Here is a 21091-nt window from a genome sequence, read left to right as displayed (position 1 = left end):
TTTAACAATGGATGGATCTTCAAGCCCAAAGTTCCAAAGTCCTTCCACAGTCCTCCCCAAAACATGGTCAGGTTGTCACAGGAATACCCCACTCAGCTGGTACCAATTTGTCTTAGTCAGGGTTTCTATTCCTGCACAAACATCATGACCAAGAAGCAAGTTGGGGAGGAAAGGGTTTATTCGGCTTACACTTCCATACTGCTGTTCATCACCAAGGAAGTCAGGACTGGAACTCAAGCAGGCCAGGAAGCAGGAGCTGATGCAGAGGCCATGGAGGGATGTTCTTTACTGGTTTGCCTCACCTGGCTTGCTCAGCCTGCTTTCTTATAGAACCAAGACTACCAGCCCTGAGATGGTCCCACCCACAAGGGGCCTTTCCCCCTTGATCACTAATTGAGAAAATGCCTTACAGTTGGATCTCATAGAGGCATTTCCTCAACTGAAGCTCCTTTCTCTGTGATAACTCCAGCTGTGTCAAGTTGACACAAAACTAGCCAGTACAGTCAGTCATGAAAGATCAACATTTATAGATGAAGCTCAATACTGTAGATACCTTAAATATCTCCCACTTTAAACAAATGATATGTGATTTGTATACTTAAAAAAATCTGACATTACAATGAATAAGATCATAAATGGGTCTTACAGATACCTACAGCCAATTCATCTGAACAATGTAAATTTTTCTCAGCTGAACTTTCTCTAGTGAATAGGTGAATGGAGACTTTCTTCATGATATTGGGCAAGAAAAAAAATCAGTTCTGAAGTTCAAGAGCTACTCGTCATAACACTGGATCATTAGTAGAGCACTCCTGCCATGTGTGTTTATCTATCCACTGAGTAACTGTATTCCTCTTTGGTGTGTTTTAATTATACTGGTAGAAAATAAATACATTACAATACAAAGTGTGAGGAAGTCATGGGCTTTTGCCTCATCGATGATCTTTGAGGTTTCTTAGCAAGCCCTATATATGGTTCCTGTGCTTGAGCCTACATGGAGCCTGCTCTACTCTGAAGTTCTGTGTTTATCTGTTGGTTTATTGCTTTTTGTGTAAACTCCCCCCCCCCCGACTTTGGAGCAAAAGATTGAAATGTACAGAGCAAACTTAAAGCATTGTCTTTGTAGGAAAGGTAGGTAGAAAATACTGGGTATGCAAGGACCTGAGTGACTGCACCCCAAATCCCAGAGCATGTTGTGTTACAATGCAGGAAAAATGGAATAGATTCTTTCCAGAGAGTAAAGATAATATGCTCTTTGTTTGTTTATTTGTTTTTAATTTGTTTTGTTGTTGCTTATTTTACTTCCTTGCTTTGTTTGGTTTTTGGAAATAGGTTTTTTTTTTTTGGGTACTGTTGTTTGTCTTAGAACTAGTTCTCTGAACCTGGCTTGCCTCTGCCTGAGGACTGAAGGATTAAAAATACTTCTCACCTATTGTCCTACCACCTCTCCACCCACCTTCATCAGACTTGCTGACCTGCAATTATACAAGTTAGACTCCTTCCCTGCACCTATCTCCCCTGCCTTTGAGTCCTCTGGGGCATGACCCACCTGCACTGAGCAGCCTGCTATCTCTGTTGGACATCCACCCTCCTACTACCTCTCCACCCACCTTCATCAGACCTGCTGATCCAGAACCATACAGTCCAAGGGCACCCACAAGAAGCCTGCCACACTATGATCATAGAGGTTAAAAAGGAACATTCAGAGACTAAAGCCATCTAGATGGTTAAAGGTCCATGAAAGAACAGCCAGGGCAATATGACATCTCCAAAGCACAGCTAACCCACTACAGAAAGCCCTGGATATCCTAATACAACAGAAACTCAAGAAAATGACATTAATATCAATATTGTAAAGATAATAGAAGCCTTTTAAAAATACAGGAAAATACAATCAAATAGGTAGAGGTCTTTAAACTGGAAACAAATACAGGAAAATACAATTAAACAAAATAAAAACCAAAAATAAAAGACCTGAAAGTGGAAATAGAAGCAGTAAAGAAAACACAAGCTGAGGAAATCCTGGAGATGGAAAACTAGGGAAGAGAACAGGAACAACAGATATAAGCATCACCAACAGAACCAGAGATGGAAAACAAAATCTCAGGTGTAAAAGAAACAATAGAAGATTTTGATATATCAATCAAAGAAAATGTTAAATATAAAAAAAAAAATCCTGGCATAAAACATCCAGAAAATCTGGGATACCATGAAAAGACCTAACTTAAGAATAATAGGAATAAAAGAAGGTGAAGAGTTCCAACCCCAAGAACTAGAAAATATTTTCAACAAAATAATAGACCTTGCTAACCTAAAGAAAGAAATGCCTATAAACATACTGAAAGACCCCCGAAGGGAGACCCTCACTCAAGCACTCAAGCCCCGGGACAGCCGCGGACCCAAGAAGACACTGAGACCGTACTCAAATGTAGAAGGCAAGATTTAATAGAACAACAGCAAGAAAGCACATGGAACATAGACCAGAGCTCTGGGGTCGAAACTCATGCACCTGGTGGTGTAGAGGAGAATCGACGGCCAGCCAAAAATTTTCACAGGCTTATATAGTAAAACTCAAAGGGGGGAGAGCTGGGCAGGGAAAGTACAAGTTTACATCACTAGGGGGTTCTGCCAAGGGACAAGGGGTTCTGCCAAGGGAATCTACGTAACTAAGGGGTCATGTCCTATCATTTGGCAATGTACCCGGTTCATTTTGAGGTTGTTCCAGGAGGCCCTTATCTCAAAAATGTTCTTGGAACAGTTTTTAGTTGGGAGGGTTCGAACTTTAGGGTGAGGAGTTCAGGAATGCATTCTGGGGTGAAGAGTTTAGGAATGTTCCGGGAACAATCTTTAGATGGGAGGGGTCAGGCTCTGGGGTGAAGAAGAGTTCAGTAAAAATTTTTATTCTTCATTCCCCACTTCTTCTAGAAGATAGTTCTAATCTTAGAACGAGTTTTCAACCTCCTGAAGGACCCGATATTGTTGTCTTAGTACCATAACTTGTACTGCGTTTATCCTTTCTCTAATAAAAGCTACTAACTTATTAAGGATGCATGGGCCAAAAGTAAGCAAAAGCATAAGTGTAATTAAAGGTCCTGCTATAGTGGAGAGGAGAGTGGTGAGCCAAGGGGACTTATTAAACCAGCTTTCAAACCATCCTTGTTGGCTTTCTCTTTCTCTTTTACGTATATCTAGGCGTTCTCTAAGTTTAGCCATAGAATCTTTGATTACTCCTGAGTGGTCAACATAAAAACAACATTCTTCTTTTAAGGCAGCACAGAGTCCTCCTTCTTTAAGGAATAATAAGTCTAATCCCCTTCTATTTTGCAGCACCACTTCGGACAGGGAAGTTAAAGATTCTTCTAATTTGGTTATAGACTGTTCTATAGTTCTAAGATCAATATCCATAGCTGCACGTAGTTCTTCATAGTATTGGGGGGTCTTAATTAAGGCAGCGGTTCCTGTACCTACTCCAGCTGCTACTCCCAATCCTAATAGAACTGCCAAAGTTAAGGTAACGGGTTCTCTTTTCCAGCGGACCCGATGTTCAAATTTATCTAAAAAAGAGCTATCATCATGATACAAGAGTCTGGGAATAAGCTGAACCAAAATGCAGAAATCTTTGGAACTATTAAAAACAGACATAGACACACAAGGAGTGAGACCGGTATTGCAAGCCCACACTGTGTCTAGGAGAGGTACCAAATACTGACCACTTTTGCTAGACTGGATGTTCTGGGTCTGATTACAGAGGTGCCCTTTATCCTGAGGTACCCGGCCCAGACAAAGCCCTCTTCCTGAAACTGCTGCTAGAGTCAGCTTTCTGTTTTCTCCCCAAAGGCATTGAGAATGATCTGAAGTAGTATTATAAGTCCTGATCTGAGCTATTCCTTCATAATAAGGGGGGCTAGAGGCATAGCATAACCAGCATGATTGAGTCATATTAGGGTTAGTTCTATTCAGAACTAAAAAAGCTCCTTGGACTAGACTGACCAGACGGTCCTCTGTTCCTAGGGGCGGTGGGGAAGCCAAGGTAGGCTTTCCTAGGGAGGGTACCACTGTGTTGGGCTGTGGAGTTGGTGGAGTCGGTACGGTCGGGACCTTCGGGGGAGCCGGTATGACTGGGGGGCCCTGTTCTATAAGGACCTTGTTGGGCCCTACGAGTGTCACTGCCGGGTCTCTCACTGTCAGTCTGATCGTGAAAATGAACCCAGGATCTCTTAGTGGAATGTATACTCGCCAACCCCACCTATTTCCTTTAAGCCAACTTAGACGGTGTTGTTTTCCGTTCTCGGTGAACCTTATACGTAGGGGGTTGCAGTATTTACCTTTGCATGGTCCTGAGGGTGCTCTGTTTTTAAAAGCGCACCCACTCTCTTGATATTTATAGGGGTTTCTTTCTCCTTCGTTTGACTTATCATAGCCACTACCTCGTTTTACCGTGATTAGGTCCCATTTAGAGGAGGGCTTCCAGTAAGCATCCCCTGTCGTTTCACATGTCCATTTACCACAAAAGTAATCTGATGCCCCCCCGCATTCTTGTTGAAGCCTCTTGCTCTGACCCTGACCAGGGCAAACATAAAAATGTGCAGCTCTAAGATTAGCTCGGTAGAATTGCCCCGAACATCCATATGTGCTCCCTATCCCATTTGGGACACACCGCTCCTCAGTGGGTGGGTTGCTAAGATCAGTATGATCTGAGAGGTCCCAATTGGGGGATCCTGCCACTAACTTACAGATGTCAGGCGTGAGATCAGGCCACCAAGTCCAGAGGGGATGGGCTGCAGTGGTTGCCCATACAATGTTTCCCTTTTCATTAAGCACCTCCCAGGACTGTTGAATTGGAGCATGAGGGTTAAGATTCCCTAGGTCTAGAGTGGCGCCTGCGATGCAGACGAAGCTTAAGAGGATTGTCAGTGGCTGCCACTGTCCAATTGTCGTCGTGGTTTTCTTCATCTTGGCTGGCGGTCCTCTTGACGTGGGAGGCGTGGATCCAGGAGGCAATCCCGTCAACTTTTACTGCAGGAGGGGTTGTCAGTAACACCAAATAGGGTCCCTTCCACCGTGGCTCAAGGCTGCCGGTTCGATGCCGCCTGACCAAGACTTTGTCTCCAACTCGGAACCCGTGGGGTACTGCGGTGGTCCCTGGGGTATAGGCTGCTTTCAGTTGGTCCCAAATCTGGGTCCTAATCACTTCTAGGGCCTTTAAATGAATAAGCAAAGAGGAGGGTAAGACAGGGTCAGAGTCGGAAACTAATGTTCCACCAGCTTCCATTAAGGGGGGAGGTCCTCCATACAGAACTTCAAAAGGAGTGAGCCCGAAACGACCAGGGAGGAGAGCCACCCAGTCTTTCCCGCCGGTCTCAATGGCTAATTTAGTCAAGGTCTCTTTTAAGGTTCTATTCATCCTCTCTACCTGTCCTGAGCTTTGAGGGCGGTAAGCACAGTGTAATTTCCAATCGATGCCCAACTGAGTGGCCAAGCCCTGACTTACCTGGGCAACAAAGGCTGGTCCATTGTCGGACCCGATTACCTTAGGGATTCCAAATCTTGGCAGGATTTCTTCAAGGATCTTCTTGGCCACAATCTGGGCAGTCTCTGTTTTAGTGGGAAATGCCTCGACCCATCCTGAAAAGGTGTCTACAAATACTAACAGATACTTGTTACCATACATTCCAGGTTTAACTTCAGTAAAGTCTACCTCCCAATACACTCCAGGATGGTCTCCCCGTTGTCTCTTTCCAGGCTCTCTGTAGGCTTTAGTTGCATTAGTGAATGCACATGGTTTGCAGGAGTCTATAATCTTTTGAGCCACTGACTTCAGGTTGGGGACTTGGTATCGGGAATTTTTAATTAGTCTCATCATTTTTTCAACTCCCAGGTGGGTGAATTGGTGTAGTCCTTTCACAAATTTTATTCCTTCTTCGGGAGTTAATTCTATTTTCCCTTCAAAAAAATATGGGAAGGGATCTCTGGTCCACCATAGCTCTTTTATGTTATACCTCTCGTCCTCAGTGCTTTTGGGCGGATCACCTTTTTCAGTTAAGATCATGGCCCCTTGAGCAACTTGTTTTGCTACTGAGTCTGCCATTCGGTTGCCCCTGGCCACCAAGTCTTCTCCTCTTTGGTGGCCGGGGCAGTGGATGATGGCTACCTTCTTAGGTGCATGTATGGCTTCCAACAGGGCCAGAATTTCTTCTTTGTTTTTAATGTCTTTACCAGCCGAGGTCAATAGCCCTCGCTGCCTGTAGATGGCCCCATGGATGTGTGCGGTAGCAAAAGCATAGCGGCTGTCAGTGTAGATGTTAATGATCTTACCTTTAGCCTCTCGGAGGGCTTGTATAAGCGCTATAAGTTCAGCCTTTTGTGCCGACGTTCCTTCAGGCAAAGCGCTTGCCCAAATTACCTTTTTCCCGTCTACCACCGCAGCTCCAGCCTTTCGCTTCCCCTCTATCAGGAAACTGCTGCCGTCCGTGTACCAACTGGGAGCTCCAGGCCAGGGTTGGTCAGTCAGGTCACTTCTGGTCCCAGTTTCTTCAGCGGGGATGTCCATACATTGATGTACTGGGATGGAATCATTTGTTAGAGGGAGAAGGGTAGCTGGGTTGAGGATGGCAGGGGGCACAAAGGTTACACGCTCATTTAGCAGCAGGCTCTGATAGTGTGTCATTCGGGCATTTGTCATCCATCTGTCAGGTGGCTGCTGCACGATACTTTCTAAGGCATGAGGGGCCACAACAGTCACCTGTTGTCCCATTGTCAATTTGTCAGCATCTTTGATCAACAGGGCTACTGCTGCAATAGCTTTCAGACATGTGGGCCATCCACTAGCAACAGGATCTAATTTTTTTGACAAATAGGCTACAGGTCTCTTCCAGGGTCCCAGTGCTTGTGTCAACACTCCCCTGGCTACACCCGCTCTCTCGTCCACATATAGGACGAAAGGCTTAGTCAAGTCTGGTAATGCTAGCGCGGGGGCAGTCATTAGAGACGACTTGATAGCCTCAAAAGCTCTTTGGTGTTCTTCTTTCCACTCGAAAGGAACCCCTTCCTTAGTCAAAGGATATAGAGGTGCTGCTAGGGTTGCAAAGCCTGGAATCCAGAGTCTACAAAAGCCAGCAGTCCCCAGAAACTCACGTACCTGCCGTGGGGTAGTTGGCGATGGGATCATCATAACAGTCTTCTTCCGGGCCTCTGTGAGCCATCTTTTGCCCCCTCGGAGGGTATACCCCAGGTAGGTTACCTCAGTTTGACAGATTTGTGCCTTTTTAGCCGAAACTCGATACCCCAAGTCACTCAGTTCTGTGAGGAGCCTCTCAGTTCCCTGGTGACACAGCTCCTTCGAGGCCGCCGCAACCAAGAGATCATCCACATACTGTAGTAGGGTAAGCTGAGGGTTTCGAGCGCGAAAAGGCGCGAGATCCCGATGGAGGGCCTCGTCAAACAGGGTGGGGGAATTTTTGAACCCCTGTGGTAGCCTAGTCCAAGTTAGTTGACCAGTCTGTCCGCCCTCTGGGTCCCTCCATTCAAAAGCAAACAGGAGCTGACTCTTAGGGTGCAAACGCAGGCAAAAGAAGGCATCTTTTAAGTCCAGAACTGTATACCATGTTCTCTCAGGTGGGAGAGAGCTTAATAAATTGTACGGGTTCGGGACTGTGGGGTGAATGTCCAGGACCCTTTTGTTAACCTCCCGGAGGTCTTGTACCGGGCGATAGTCATTGGTCCCTGGTTTTCGAACCGGCAGAAGTGGTGTATTCCAGGGGGACTGACAGGCCACTAAAACTCCTTGGCCCAGCAACCTCTGGATATGAGGCCGGATGCCTTCTCTAGCTTCCTTGCTCATGGGGTATTGTTTTACCGAAATGGGGGTGGCATCAGCTTTAAGTTCTACCACAACCGGAGGCACTTGTTTAGCCAACCCCATTCCTGCTTGTTCTGCCCAGACATTGGGGAACGCAGTTAGCCAGCCTGAAGAGACTGCATTTTTGGGTTGTTCTTCATGCAACCGGTACTCTTCCTCTGTGTTGAGGACAAGGCAGGCAACAGGGGCCTTTCCCCAGCTTACTTGTGGGCCTTCTGAAGTAAATTGGACTTGAGCCTTTAGTTTGGTTAGCAGATCGCGCCCCAAGAGGGGAGCAGGGCACTCAGGTATCACCAGAAAGGAGTGGGTCACTATATTCTTGTCTATCTGAAGAGCTCGTTTGGTCATCCAGGGGTAAAATTTACTACCAGTGGCTCCAATTACCATGGTCTTTTTGGAGCCTAGCTTGCCTAGGGGGTTAGTGAGTACTGAATGCTCTGCTCCGGTGTCTATCAGGAAGTTGACAGGGGTCCCCTCCACGGACAAAGTTACCCTAGGCTCAGGGAGGGGGTCTGAGCCCCGACTTCCCTAATCATCTTCTAGGGTCAGGACCTTGGATCGCTCCCACTTTTTAGGGCAATCTCTAGCCCAGTGTCCTTTCTCTTTGCAATAAGCGCATTGGTCTTTTTTCAGTGGTATCTTTCTGCCACCTGGCGGTTTCACTTCCCTGTTGCCCAGGAGCCCTATTTTACCTTTTCCTGACTGTCTATCATTCACAACTGCGGCCAAAATTTTACTCAGATTTCTCTCCTGACGGCGATCCCGTCTATTTTCCCTCTCCTCTATTTCTTTCTTCTCTCTCTCTTGCCTCTCTTCTTCTGTTTCCCTCTTATGATAGACTTTCTCTGCTTCTTTTACTAAATCTTGGAGCGTATGATCTTGGAGCCCCTCCAGCCTTTGCAGCTTTTTCTTAATGTCGGGAGCGGACTGACCAATGAAGGCCATGGCTACAGCGGCTCTCTGCCCCTCTGACAAGGGGTCAAAAGGGGTGTATCTCCTATATGCCTCCATTAGACGCTCAAGGAAGACTGAGGGTGGTTCAGTCTGCCCCTGCAAGACCTCTCTTACCTTAGCCAAATTGGTGGGCCGTCTAGCGGCTCCTCTGAGACCTGCCACTAGAGTCCGGCGATAGACAAGGAGGCGTCCCCTACCTTCCGCGGTGTTGTAGTCCCAGTTGGGGCGGTTCAAGGGAAAAGCCTCGTCCACTAGGTTAGGGAGGGCAGTGGGTGTGCCGTCCTCTCCCAGAACATTTTTTCTCGCCTCCATCAGGATTCTTTCTCTTTCTTCTGTGGTAAAAAGAACCTGCAAAAGCTGCTGACAATCATCCCAAGTGGGTTGATGGGAGAACATAAGTGACTCAAGGAGCCCAGTAAGTCCAGAGGGGTTCTCTGAGAAGGGAGGGTGGTTAGTTTTCCAATTGTATAAATCAGAAGAGGAAAAAGGCCAATACTGTAAAGGAATGAGATCATTAGGTCCTGGTGCTGGCCCTCCTACATGTGCTCTGAGTGGCAAGACAACTGTTGAGTCTGGCCCCCCTTCCTCTCCCGGGCTTCGGCCTCGGCGACTCCGAGTCCCCCCCGCCGGTCCCTGAGCCCCTCTCGCTACTGGTCCCTGTGGTGGGGCAGCTGCAGGTGGCTGTTGGGGCAAGGGGTAAGGGGGAGGTTGGGAGTCCATCCAGAGGAGGTCGTCAATCTCTGGATAGATCTTGGGGGGTGCTGATGGGCCGGACTTTCCGGCTGCATCAGACTGGGCAACCGCTACCGTCAGCTTCGAAGAGTTTGGGGTCCAAGGCTTGACCCATGGAGGTGGGAATTGGACAAGATTCTGCCAGGTCACAATGTAGGGGATCTGATCAGGGTGACCCCCTTCCTCCTGAAAAACAATTCACCTGACGGCGGCAATTAGTGACAAGTCAAAAGCACCCTCAGGTGGCCAGCCCACTCCAAACATTGGCCACTCGGAGGCGCAAAAGGTCTGCCACGGACCCTTTCTGACCTCCACCGACTGGTTGTGGGCTCTGACCCGCACCTCCTTCCAATGCTCCAGAGTCAGAGAAAGGGGAGTGGACACAGATTGTCTCATTTCTAGAAAAACAGTGGTCACAACAAGAGCGGACACAAGACTAAGACAAAAAAGAAACCAGAAACGGCGGCGACTCCGCGTCAACCACAAGCAACTCAAAGAATCAGATGGCCTCTCTAAGGCCGGCCAATTGAGACCCTCTGCACGAGGTGGGACTCGAACCCACGATCCCGTGACCAAACGCGAGGTGGGACTCGAACCCACGGTCTCGCAACAAGGCGCGAGGTGGGACTCAAACCCACGATCTCGCAACAAAACGCGAGGCGGGACTCGAACCCACGATCTCGCAACTGGGCACGAGGTGGGACTCAAACCCACGATCCCGTGACCAAACACGAGGTGGGACTCAAACCCACGATCTCGCAACAAAACGCGAGGCGGGACTCGAACCCACGATCTCGCAACTGGGCACGAGGTGGGACTCAAACCCACGATCTCGCAACCCCAAATGGTCTCTTGGCCTCCAAAGGGATCCACCAGGCGTCCCTGGTCCTCCCCTATTCCCCCTGGGACGTCTCCCAGGGTGAACGGACGGTGGACACCTGGACACGTCTATCCTTATCCACCCCGCGTTCCCTCTCGGAGCGCGGTCTCACTGAGCGTCCGCAAAACCGAAACTGTGATCGCACCAAACTTAGAAACAGAACACAGACATCAGACCAAAACAGAACAAAGAATCTTACCTCTAAGTGGGTCTAGGACCTCTGGGTGGTCGCGCTGATTCCCGGCCAATGCACCAAATGAAAGACCCCCGAAGGGAGACCCTCACTCAAGCACTCAAGCCCCGGGACAGCCGCGGACCCAAGAAGACACTGAGACCGTACTCAAATGTAGAAGGCAAGATTTAATAGAACAACAGCAAGAAAGCACATGGAACATAGACCAGAGCTCTGGGGTCGAAACTCATGCACCTGGTGGTGTAGAGGAGAATCGACGGCCAGCCAAAATTTTTCACAGGCTTATATAGTAAAACTCAAAGCGGGGAGAGCTGGGCAGGGAAAGTACAAGTTTACATCACTAGGGGGTTCTGCCAAGGGACAAGGGGTTCTGCCAAGGGAATCTACGTAACTAAGGGGTCATGTCCTATCATTTGGCAATGTACCCGGTTCATTTTGAGGTTGTTCCAGGAGGCCCTTATCTCAAAAATGTTCTTGGAACAGTTTTTAGTTGGGAGGGTTCGAACTTTAGGGTGAGGAGTTCAGGAATGCATTCTGGGGTGAAGAGTTTAGGAGTGTTCCGGGAACAATCTCTAGATGGGAGGGGTTGGGCTCTGGGGTGAAGAAGAGTTCAGTAAAAATTTTTATTCTTCAATACAAGAAGCTTATAGAACATCAATCAGAATAGACCAGAAAAGAAATTCCTCTTGCAACATAATAATCAAAACACAAAAATCTACAGAACAAAGAAAGAATATTAAAAGCAGTAAGGGAAAATGACCAGGTAACATACAAAAGCAGATTTATCAGATTTACACCTGACTTTTCAACAGAGACTATAAAAGCTAGAAGGGCCTGGACAGGTATCTTTCAACCTCTAAAAATCCATAGATACTAACCTAAACTATTATACCCAGAAAAACTCTCAACCATTATAGATAGAGAAAAGGATATGTCAGGAAAAATCCAACTTCAAACGATATCTATCCATAAATCCAGCTCTACAGAAATACTAAAAGGAAAACTTTAACCCAAGGAGGGTAACAACAACACAGGAAGTAAGTAATTCCATACCAAACAAAAGAAGGAAAGCATGTGTGCACTCACACACATACACACACACACACAAACACCACCAACATCAAAATAACAAGAATTTACAATCACTGGTGATTAATATCTGTCAACATCATTGGCCTCAATTCCCCAATAAAAAGATGCAGCCTAATAGAATGGATGTGAAAATAAGATCCATTATTCTGCTGCATACAAGAAACACACCTCAGCAATAAATATTACCTCAGAGTAAAGTGATGGAAAAAAAGTTTTCCAAGGAAATGGACCAAGGAAGGAAGCCAAAGTAGTCATTCTAATATATAACAAACTAGACTTTCAATCAAAATTAATCAAAAGAGATTGGGGAGGATACTTCATACTTGTCAAATAAAATCTACCAAGATGTATCTCAAGTCTCTACATCTATGTTTCAAGCACGAGGACACCCACATTTTTTTAAAAAATTTATTTATTTATTATATGTAAGTTCACTGTAGCTGTCTTCAGACACTCCAGAAGAGGGAGTCAGATCTCATTACGGATGGTTGTGAGCCACCATGTGGTTGCTGGGATTTGAACTCAGGACCTAGGGAAGAACAGTGTTCTTAACCGCTGAACCATCGCTCCAGCCCAACACCCACATTTCTAAATGAAGCATTGCTAAAGCTTAAATTGCATATCAAACCCTACACATTAATGGCTGGAAACTTTAACACCCAACTCTCACTCATTTACAGGTCATTCAGAGAAAAACTAAACAGAGAAATAATGAAACTAACTGATGTTATGAATCAAATGAACCTAACAGACATCTATAAAATATTTCATCCAAACATAAAAGAATGTACATTTTTCTCAGCACCTCATGGATCCTTCTCCAAAACTGACCATATAGTCAGTCACAAAACAAGCCTCAATAGATACAAGAAAATTTAAATTACACCTTGTTTCTTATCAGACCACCATGGATTAAAAGCTGGACTTCAACAACAACAGAAAGCCTACACACTCACAGAAATTGAACAACTCTCCACTCAATGATCTCTGGATCAGGGAAGAAATTAAAAACGTTCTAGAACTCAATAAAAATGAAGGTATAACATACCCAAATTTATGTGACACAATGAAAGCAGTGATAAGAGGAAAATTCATAGCACTAACTGTCTCCATAAAGAAATTAGAAAGTTCTCATACTAACAATTTAAAAGTACATCTGAAAGTTCTAAGAAAAAGGGAGGAGAAGAAGAAAATACACCAAAGAGGAATAAATGGCAGGAAATAATCAAAATTAGGCTGAAGTCAATCAATTAGAAACAGAAAACAATACAACTAATCAAGGAAACCAAGAGCTGGTTCTTTGAAAAACTCAACAAGATAGACAAACCTTTAGCCAAACCAACTAAAAGACAGAGAGAAAGTCTCCAAATAAACAGAATCAGAAATAAAAGGGAGACACAAAAACAGACAACAAGGAAATTTGAGGAATCTGTGGGTCTTACTTCAAAAGTCTGTACTCCACAAAATTGGAAAATCAAAATGAAATGGATAATTTTCTAGATAGATAAATACCACTTACCAAAGTTAAATCAAATCGGGCAAACTATTCAAAAAGCCCCCAAACCCCTAAGAAAATAGAAACAGTCATTAAAAGTCTCCCAATTAAAAAACCCAGGGCCAGATGGTTTAAGTAGAGTCAATATCAATACTCCTCAAACTATTCCACAAAATAGAAACAGAAGGATGTTTCATGAAATAAAAATGAGGCACCATCCCATGCTATTTGCCGGCTACTCTCTGGCCCCGGTGGTCTCACAGCCTCCATGGCTAGCTCTATGCCGAGACGTCCAGCTCGGGGTTCTCTTGCTGCGGATTCTGCTCACATTCCCAGTCATCTGAGTCATGTGGTTAGCTGTCATAAATCTCCATAACCCGGTAAAATCAAAATTCTAGAGGCTTGTAATTTATCAGTCAGATTTATATTAGTAAATGCCCACAAAATGCCCATACAATGAACTCAAAACTCAATTGATATAAACACAAGCTACACACCTAGATGGGGCAAATGCACCCTACTTATTATTTAATCGTCTAAGAAATCCCCAATACTTATGGCTCCCAGGACTGTGTGGTTCTGGCTCCTCTTCCTCTCCTTAGGTTCCATCTTGTCTCCTCCTCTACCCCTCTTCCCCTTTCATCTCTAAAATTCTTCGTAGAGCACATCTTTGTAAAGACCTAGTTTGGGCGACTGTGTTTGCTGATTGCACGCTTCTGAGGAAAGACACCTAGACACACCAGAAACACTGAATGGTGAGCGTGCCATGGGCTCCTGGAGAACACTAGCTCCTGTGGAGTTCGCCCGGCACCACTTAACGTTTTCCCTGTCTCTCTGCAGTCCAGTGGAAGGTGGAGTCAGGCCCCCGAAATGCCTTTGCCCACCTGTGCTTGAAGAGTGCACCCCAAAGGTGGTCTTCAGACCCGCATCGGCCCACCCCTTTTCTGTCCTGGGGAAGCTGCTTCATTGCGGTCCCCAGAACTTTTGGTGGGTCCTTGCCATGAACCTGCACCTACTCAGATCTTGCAGCACTGTCGGGTTGGTGATGCTGAGTCCAAACATGAGTGTTTGGGCAGTTTCCCTTGTCTTCTACTTCTGTTTGGGCTGATGGAGGTTTTCCCCGTTATTGCCTTGTATTTCATTTTTTAATCTCCTTCCCTCCCCTCTCCGATCTGCTCTCCCTCAGAATTGTTCCTCATGTTTCCTGGTTTCCTTATAACACCTGGTGTTTCCTTTTAACAGCTCGTTCACTTTGCATTGTTTTGTTTTTCCGCGGTTTTGGTTTGGTTTGGTTTACAGAATGATATGTTTTCTTGTTCTCCCGACTGACCGCTGTTTGCCAAAATTACCAGTTAGAAGAGAGATGGTTCAATTTGTTTCACATTTTCTTTGTTTTCAGTGATTTTTTTTTCAGGTTTTCCTTTTTTGGAAAATAGTTTCTGTTTTCCTACAATATATCCTGGTTATAGTTTCCCTTCCCTCTTATCCTCCCAGTTCCTTCCCACCTCCCCTCCCCTCCAGATCCACCCCCTTTTTGTTTCGCATTACAAACGTACAAGCTTCAGAGATAACAACCAAATATGACACACACAAAAAGATAAGATGTCTTTAAAAAAATCACATCAAGGCTGGACAAGGCAACCCAACAGAAGGAAAAGAGCCCCAAGAGCAGGCACAATGATTAGAGACCCACCCATTCCCACACACAGGAGTCCCATAAAAGTACTAAGCTGAAAGCTATAATATACCCAGCATACTTGTCCAAACCCATGGAGGTCCTATCCCTATTGCTTCACTCTCTGTGAGTTCATATAAGCCTTGCTTAGTTGATTCAGGCACCTTGTTCTGGTGTCCTCCATCCCCTCTGGCTCTCTTTTTCCACCTCCTCTTCTTCGGTGTTTCCTGAGTTCTGAGAGGAATTTAATGGAGACCTCCCATTTAGACTTTCTCTCCAAGTAATGTCTGGCTGTGAGGTCTCTGCATCTGTCCCCCATCTACTGCAGGAAGAAGTTTCTCTGATGATGACTGAATATGGCACCGATCTATGAGTAGAGCAGAGTATCATTAGCAGTCCTTTATTGATACTTTTTTACGGCCAGTAATGTATGGTTTTACCCTGTGTCTCTGAGCTATCTCGTCTCTGGTTCTTGGATACTCAAGCATTGTTAGGTGTGGCTTCCATCTCATAGAGTGGGCCTTAAGTCAAATCAGCGTCCATTTCTCTTTTGGTAGCCTGCAGCGTACCTGTGTTCAGTGAACCCTGTGGGTGTTGTCCTTAGCAATGGAGCCCTGCTGTCAGTTTGGGGAGAGCAATCTATTGTTTTAGCAACACCCTGGGTTGTTTGGGGATTTTCCTTAGCCAACAACTCAACTGAATGCAACCCAGTTCCCCATCATTAGGAGACCTCATTAGGATTACCTCATTAGGATTACCTCATTAGGATTACCTTCATATAGGAAGATTTCACTACACTAGGTTTCCATACATCCCTCAAATGTACCTCCATTCCAGCTGTGTCCCTGAATTTCCTCCGGCAACCTTATCTTCCCTCCCCTTCCCCACTGGATCCCCCTCCTTCCTGTCTCCACCAAGTTCACCTGTAAAATCTGTTACATTACCCCCTTCCTGGGAGATCCATGAACCCCCACCCCCACCCCTCCTCTTTACCTAACCGCTCTAGATCTACAGAATCTCAGAGTAGTTTTGAGTTGCATTTCCCTCATGGCTAAGGATGTTGAATTTTTTGACAATTCCCTTCAGATCTGTACTCCATTTTTACATAGAATTATTTGGTTTCTTGATATCTAATTTCTTGAGTTCTTTATATATTTGGATATTAGTTTTCTATTGAGTGTGGAGTTAGTAAAAGTCATTTCCCATTCTGTGGGCTGCTGGTTTGTGTGAATGATGGTGTACTTTGCCTTACAGAAGTTTGTTGTTTGTTTTTTTTTTTTTTTAATTAATAGGGTCCCAAGATTAACTGTTGGTCTTAACGCCTGTGCACTTGGTGTTCTGTTCAGAAAGTTGCCTCCTGTGCCAACGTGTTCAAAGCTGTTCCCCACTTTCTCTTCTATCAGGTTCAGTGTATCTTGTTTTATGTTGAACTCTTCGATCCATGGACTAGAGTTTTGTGTAGGGTGATGAGCATGGGTCTATTTGCATTCTACACACTGACATCCAGTTTGACCAGCACCATTTATTGAAGATGCTGTCCTTTTTCCCAGTGTGTATTTTTGGTTTCTTTATCAAAAATCAGACTTGTGTGTAGATTTACGTTTTAGGGTACAATTGGATTCAGCTGATCATTGTGTTTGATTTTAGGTTAAGACCATGGAGTTTTTATTACTATACTCTTGTAGTGCAGCTTGAAATCAGGAATATTGAGACCGGTAGCAGTGGTTTTATTGGTCAGTATTCAGTATTGTTTTAGCTATCCTGTTTTGTTTTGTTTTTTTTGTTATAGCTATCTTGTTTTTTTTTTTGTTTTGTTTTTTTGTTTTTATCCTACATGAAGTTGAGAATTTGACCTTCCAAGGTCCCTGAAGAAATGTGTTGGAATTTTTTTTTTTTAATTTTTTTTTTTTAAGATTTATTTACTTATTATATGTAAATACACTGTAGCTGTCTTCAGACACTCCAGAAGAGGGAGTCAGATCTCGTTACGGATGGTTGTGAGCCACCATGTGGTTGCTGGGATTTGAACTCCGGACCTTCGGAAGAGCAGTCGGGTGCTCTTACCCACTGAGCCATTTCACCAGCCCATGTGTTGGAATTTTGATGGACATTGCATTGAGTCTGTAAATTGCTGTTGGTAAGATGGCCATTTTTACTGCGTTAATCCTACTGATCCATGAGTGTGGACAATCTTTCCATCTTCTGAGGTCTTCTTCAATTTCTTTCTTCAAGGACTGGAAGTTTTTTATTATACAAGTCTTCCACTTGCTTGGTTAGTTACCTGAAGCAAGGGGTACTTTTTATTAGATTTTTATTTTATTTGAGGCTATTGTCAAAGATGTTGTTTCCCTGAGTTCTTCCTCAGTCTGTTTATCATTTGTATATGGGAGAGGTACTGAATTTTTTAAAAATAGTTAATCTTGTATCTAGCCACTGTGCTGAAAGTGTTTATCAGCTGTATATTGAAGCCTACTTGATCTGATAGATGTACTCTTGGACTCAGTTTGCAAACTTCATCCCATACTCATCATTATGAGTTTTATATATAGGTCTATTTAAATTGTCTGATTTTGTTTAATTTTGGTAAGTGCTACCTATCAAAAATTATCCTTTTTTTTTTAGATTTTACAGTTTTGTGGAATACAGGTTTTTAAAGTGTGCTTTAGGAGTCTAGATGTCCTTGATGTCTGGTATTATGTACCCCTTTCATTTCTTTTCTTTTTTTTTTTTTTTTTTTTTTTTTTTTTTGGTTTTTCGAGACAGGGTTTCTCTGTGTATCCCTGGCTGTCCTGAAACTCACTTTGTAGACCAGGCTGGCCTCAAACTCAGAAATTCGCCTGCCCCTGCCTCCCAAGTGCTGGGATTAAAGGCGTGCGCCACCACGCCCTGCTCCCCTTTCATTTCTTATTTCTCTAATTTGTATATTCTATCTCTGTCTTTTAATAAGTCTGCATATGTGTTTGTCTGTCTTGCTGATTTTCTCAAAGAACCAACTCTTTGTTTCATTGAACCTTTATTGTTCTCTTTGTTTCTATTTTATTGATTTTATGCCTGAGTTGATTATTTCTTGCATTCTACTCTTGATGTGATTAATTCTTTTTGTTCTAGAGATTTCATGTGGATTAAGTTGATAGTATAAGTTCTCTCCAGTTATCATTTAAAAAAAAAATGTGGGCACTTGATGCTATGCTATGAACTTGCCTCTTATAAGTGTTTTCATTATGTCCCATAAGTTTGGGTATGCTGTTCATTCGTTTTCATTGAATTCTACAAAGTCTTTAATTTCTTTCCTTATTTCTGTCTTGACCCATTCTCTTTTAGTAGAGAGTTGTTCAGTTTCCATTAGTTTGTGAGCTTTCTGTTGTTTTGTCGTTGTTGATATCCAGCTTTAATTTGTGGTCTGAAGAAAAGCATGGAGTTATCTCAGTTTTCTTGTATTCGTTGAGACTTGCCTTGTGTCCAAGTATTCAGTTTTGGAGAAAGTTTCATGAGATGCAGAGAAGATGATTTATTCTTCTGTGTTAAGATGAAAATTTCTGTAAATATCTGTTAGGTCCATTTGCTTTATAAGATCTTTTAGTTCCAGTATTTTTCTATTCATTTTTTGCCTGGATAACCTGTCTATTGGAGAGATTGGGTATTTGAAGTCTCTCACTATCAGTGTGTGAGGGACAATATGTGTGTTAAACTGTACTAGAATTTCTTTTACAAACTTTGGTATCCTTGTGTTTGGTACATAGATTTTAAGAATTGAAATGTCATCTTTGTGGATTTTTTTCTTCCAGTAGTATGAAGTATCCTTCTCTATCTCTTTTGATTACTTTAGGTTTGAAGTCTATTTTATTTGAAACTAAAATGGCTCCGCCAGCTTGCTTGTTAGGTTCATTTGCTTGGAAAATCTTTTTCTACCCCTTTACCCTGAGGTGATGTCAATTCTTGATCTTGAGGAGTTGTTCTTATATACAGCAGATGGTGGATCCTGGTTTTGCATCCATTTCGTTAGTCTGTCTCTTTTTATTGGGGGATTGAAACACTTAATATTTAGAGATATCAATGACCCATTGTTGATTCTTGTTATTTTGGTTGTGATAGTGGAGAAGAAGAGACAGAAACAGAGACATACAGACAGAGACTGTGTGTGTTTCCCTTTTTTTGATTTTGCAGGTCTGAGGTTATTTTATTCTCTGTGTTTTCATAGGTAAGTTAATCTTTATAGGTTGGAATTTTTCTTCTATCCAGGTCCTTCAGGTTTTTGGAGTCTCCATTGAGAAGTCAGGTATAATTCTAATATATATACCTTTATATTATAATTGGTCTTTTTCCCTTGCAACTTTTATTTTATTTTATTAGATATTTTCTTCATTTTCATTTCAAATGCTATCCCGAAAGTCCCCTATACCCTCACCACCACCACCCTGCTCCCCAACCCACCCACGCACGCTTCCTGGCCCTGGCATTCCCCTGTACTGGGGCATATAATTTTTGCAAGAACAAGGGCCTCTCCTCCCAATGATGGCCAACTAGTCCATCTTCTGCTACATATGCAGCTAGAGACACGAGCTCTGGGGGTACTGGTTAGTTCATATTGTTGATCCTCCTATAGGGTTGCAGACCCCTTCAGCTCCTTGGGTACTTTCTCTAGCTCCTCCATTGGGGGCCCTGTGTTCCATCCAATAGATGACTGTGAGCATCCACTTCTGTATTTGCCAGGCACTGGCATAGCCTCACACGAGACAGCTATATCAGGGTCCTTGCAACTTTTAATATTCTTTTTGTTGTTGTTCTGTATGTTTAGTGTTTTGATTATTATGTGGTGAGGAGACTTTCTTTTCTGGTCTAGTCTGTTTGGTGTTCTCTATGTTTATGGGCATGTCCTTTATATTAGGAAAATTTTTCTTTGATGGTCTTGTTGAAAATATTTTCTGGGCCTGTGAGGTGGGATCCTTCGTCTTCCTCTATTTTTATTATTCTTAGGTTTGATTTTTTTAATAGCCGTCCTAGATTTTCTGAATGTTTTGTATCAGGACGTTTTTAGATTTAGCATTTTCTTTGTCTAATGTATTCATTTTTTATTGTATCTTTAATACTTGACATCCTCTTGTATTCTGGTAGTGAAGTTTGCCTCTGTAGTGCATGTTTGAATTCATTATTTTTTTTAATTTCTAGAATTCCCTCAGTTTGTGTTTTCTTTACTGCTTTTATGTTCATTTTCAGGTCTTGAACAGTTAAATTTATTTATTTCCACGATTTGTGTGTGTTTTCTTGGCCATCTTTAGAGAATTTATTTATTTTCATCCCAAGAACATCTATCATCTTCATACAGTCAGTTTTATGGTCTTTTCATTGTGCTTCAGCTATGTCGGATTGAATATTCAGGGCCTGCTGTGGTTAGGATAGTTGGACTTTAGTGGAGACATGTTGTAGCCTCACTGTTATTGGTGGTGTTTTTATGATTAAGTGTAGGCATCTGATTTTGGATGAATTACAGATCCAGGTGCTGACTTCTGGATTTCTTTGTTGGATTTCTTTTGTTGGATTTCTTTTGTTGGATTTCTTTTGTTGGATTTCTTTTGTTGGATTTCTTTGTTGGATGGGTATTTCTCTCTTGGTTTCTAGTTCCCCTCCAGATTTTCTGAGTCTGGTGGGGGGAAGGGGACCTCATAAAATTGCAAAGCTTCTGTAAGGCAAAAGACACTGTCAATAAGACAAAAAGGTAACCAACAGAATGGGAAAAGATCTTTACCAATCCTAAATCTGATAGGGGGCTAATGTCCAATATATGTAAAGAGCTCAAGAAGTTGGACTCCAGAAAATCAAATAACTCTATTAAAAATTGAGGTACAGAGCTAAACAAAGAATTCTCACCTGAGGAATACCGAATGGCTGAGAAGCACCTAAATGAAGGTGTTGAAAGAGGTTGCCACCACCACCACCACCACCACAGGAAGCAATAGAAGGCATCCTCTGTGAGTTCCCAGACTTCCTAGTTGTCTCTACCTCAGCACTACAGAAGGGCTGTTTGTCACTGTGATGTTGACGGTTGTGATGTATGTGTATATTTGTAGATGTAGACATCCCTCTGGATTTTGAGCCAAGGAAATTTTTTGTCTGAATTGAAGAGTTACTCTATATATGTCTTGAATTCTATGTTGAATATTACTGCTATGTAACTTCGTGTTTCTGTAATTCAATAATTGTATTCATTGGTTGTT

This window comes from Mus musculus, chromosome 17, assembly GCF_000001635.26.
Source record: "Mus musculus strain C57BL/6J chromosome 17, GRCm38.p6 C57BL/6J".
NCBI classification, from domain to species: domain Eukaryota; kingdom Metazoa; phylum Chordata; class Mammalia; order Rodentia; family Muridae; genus Mus; species Mus musculus.
This window is presented reverse-complemented; position numbering follows the sequence as displayed.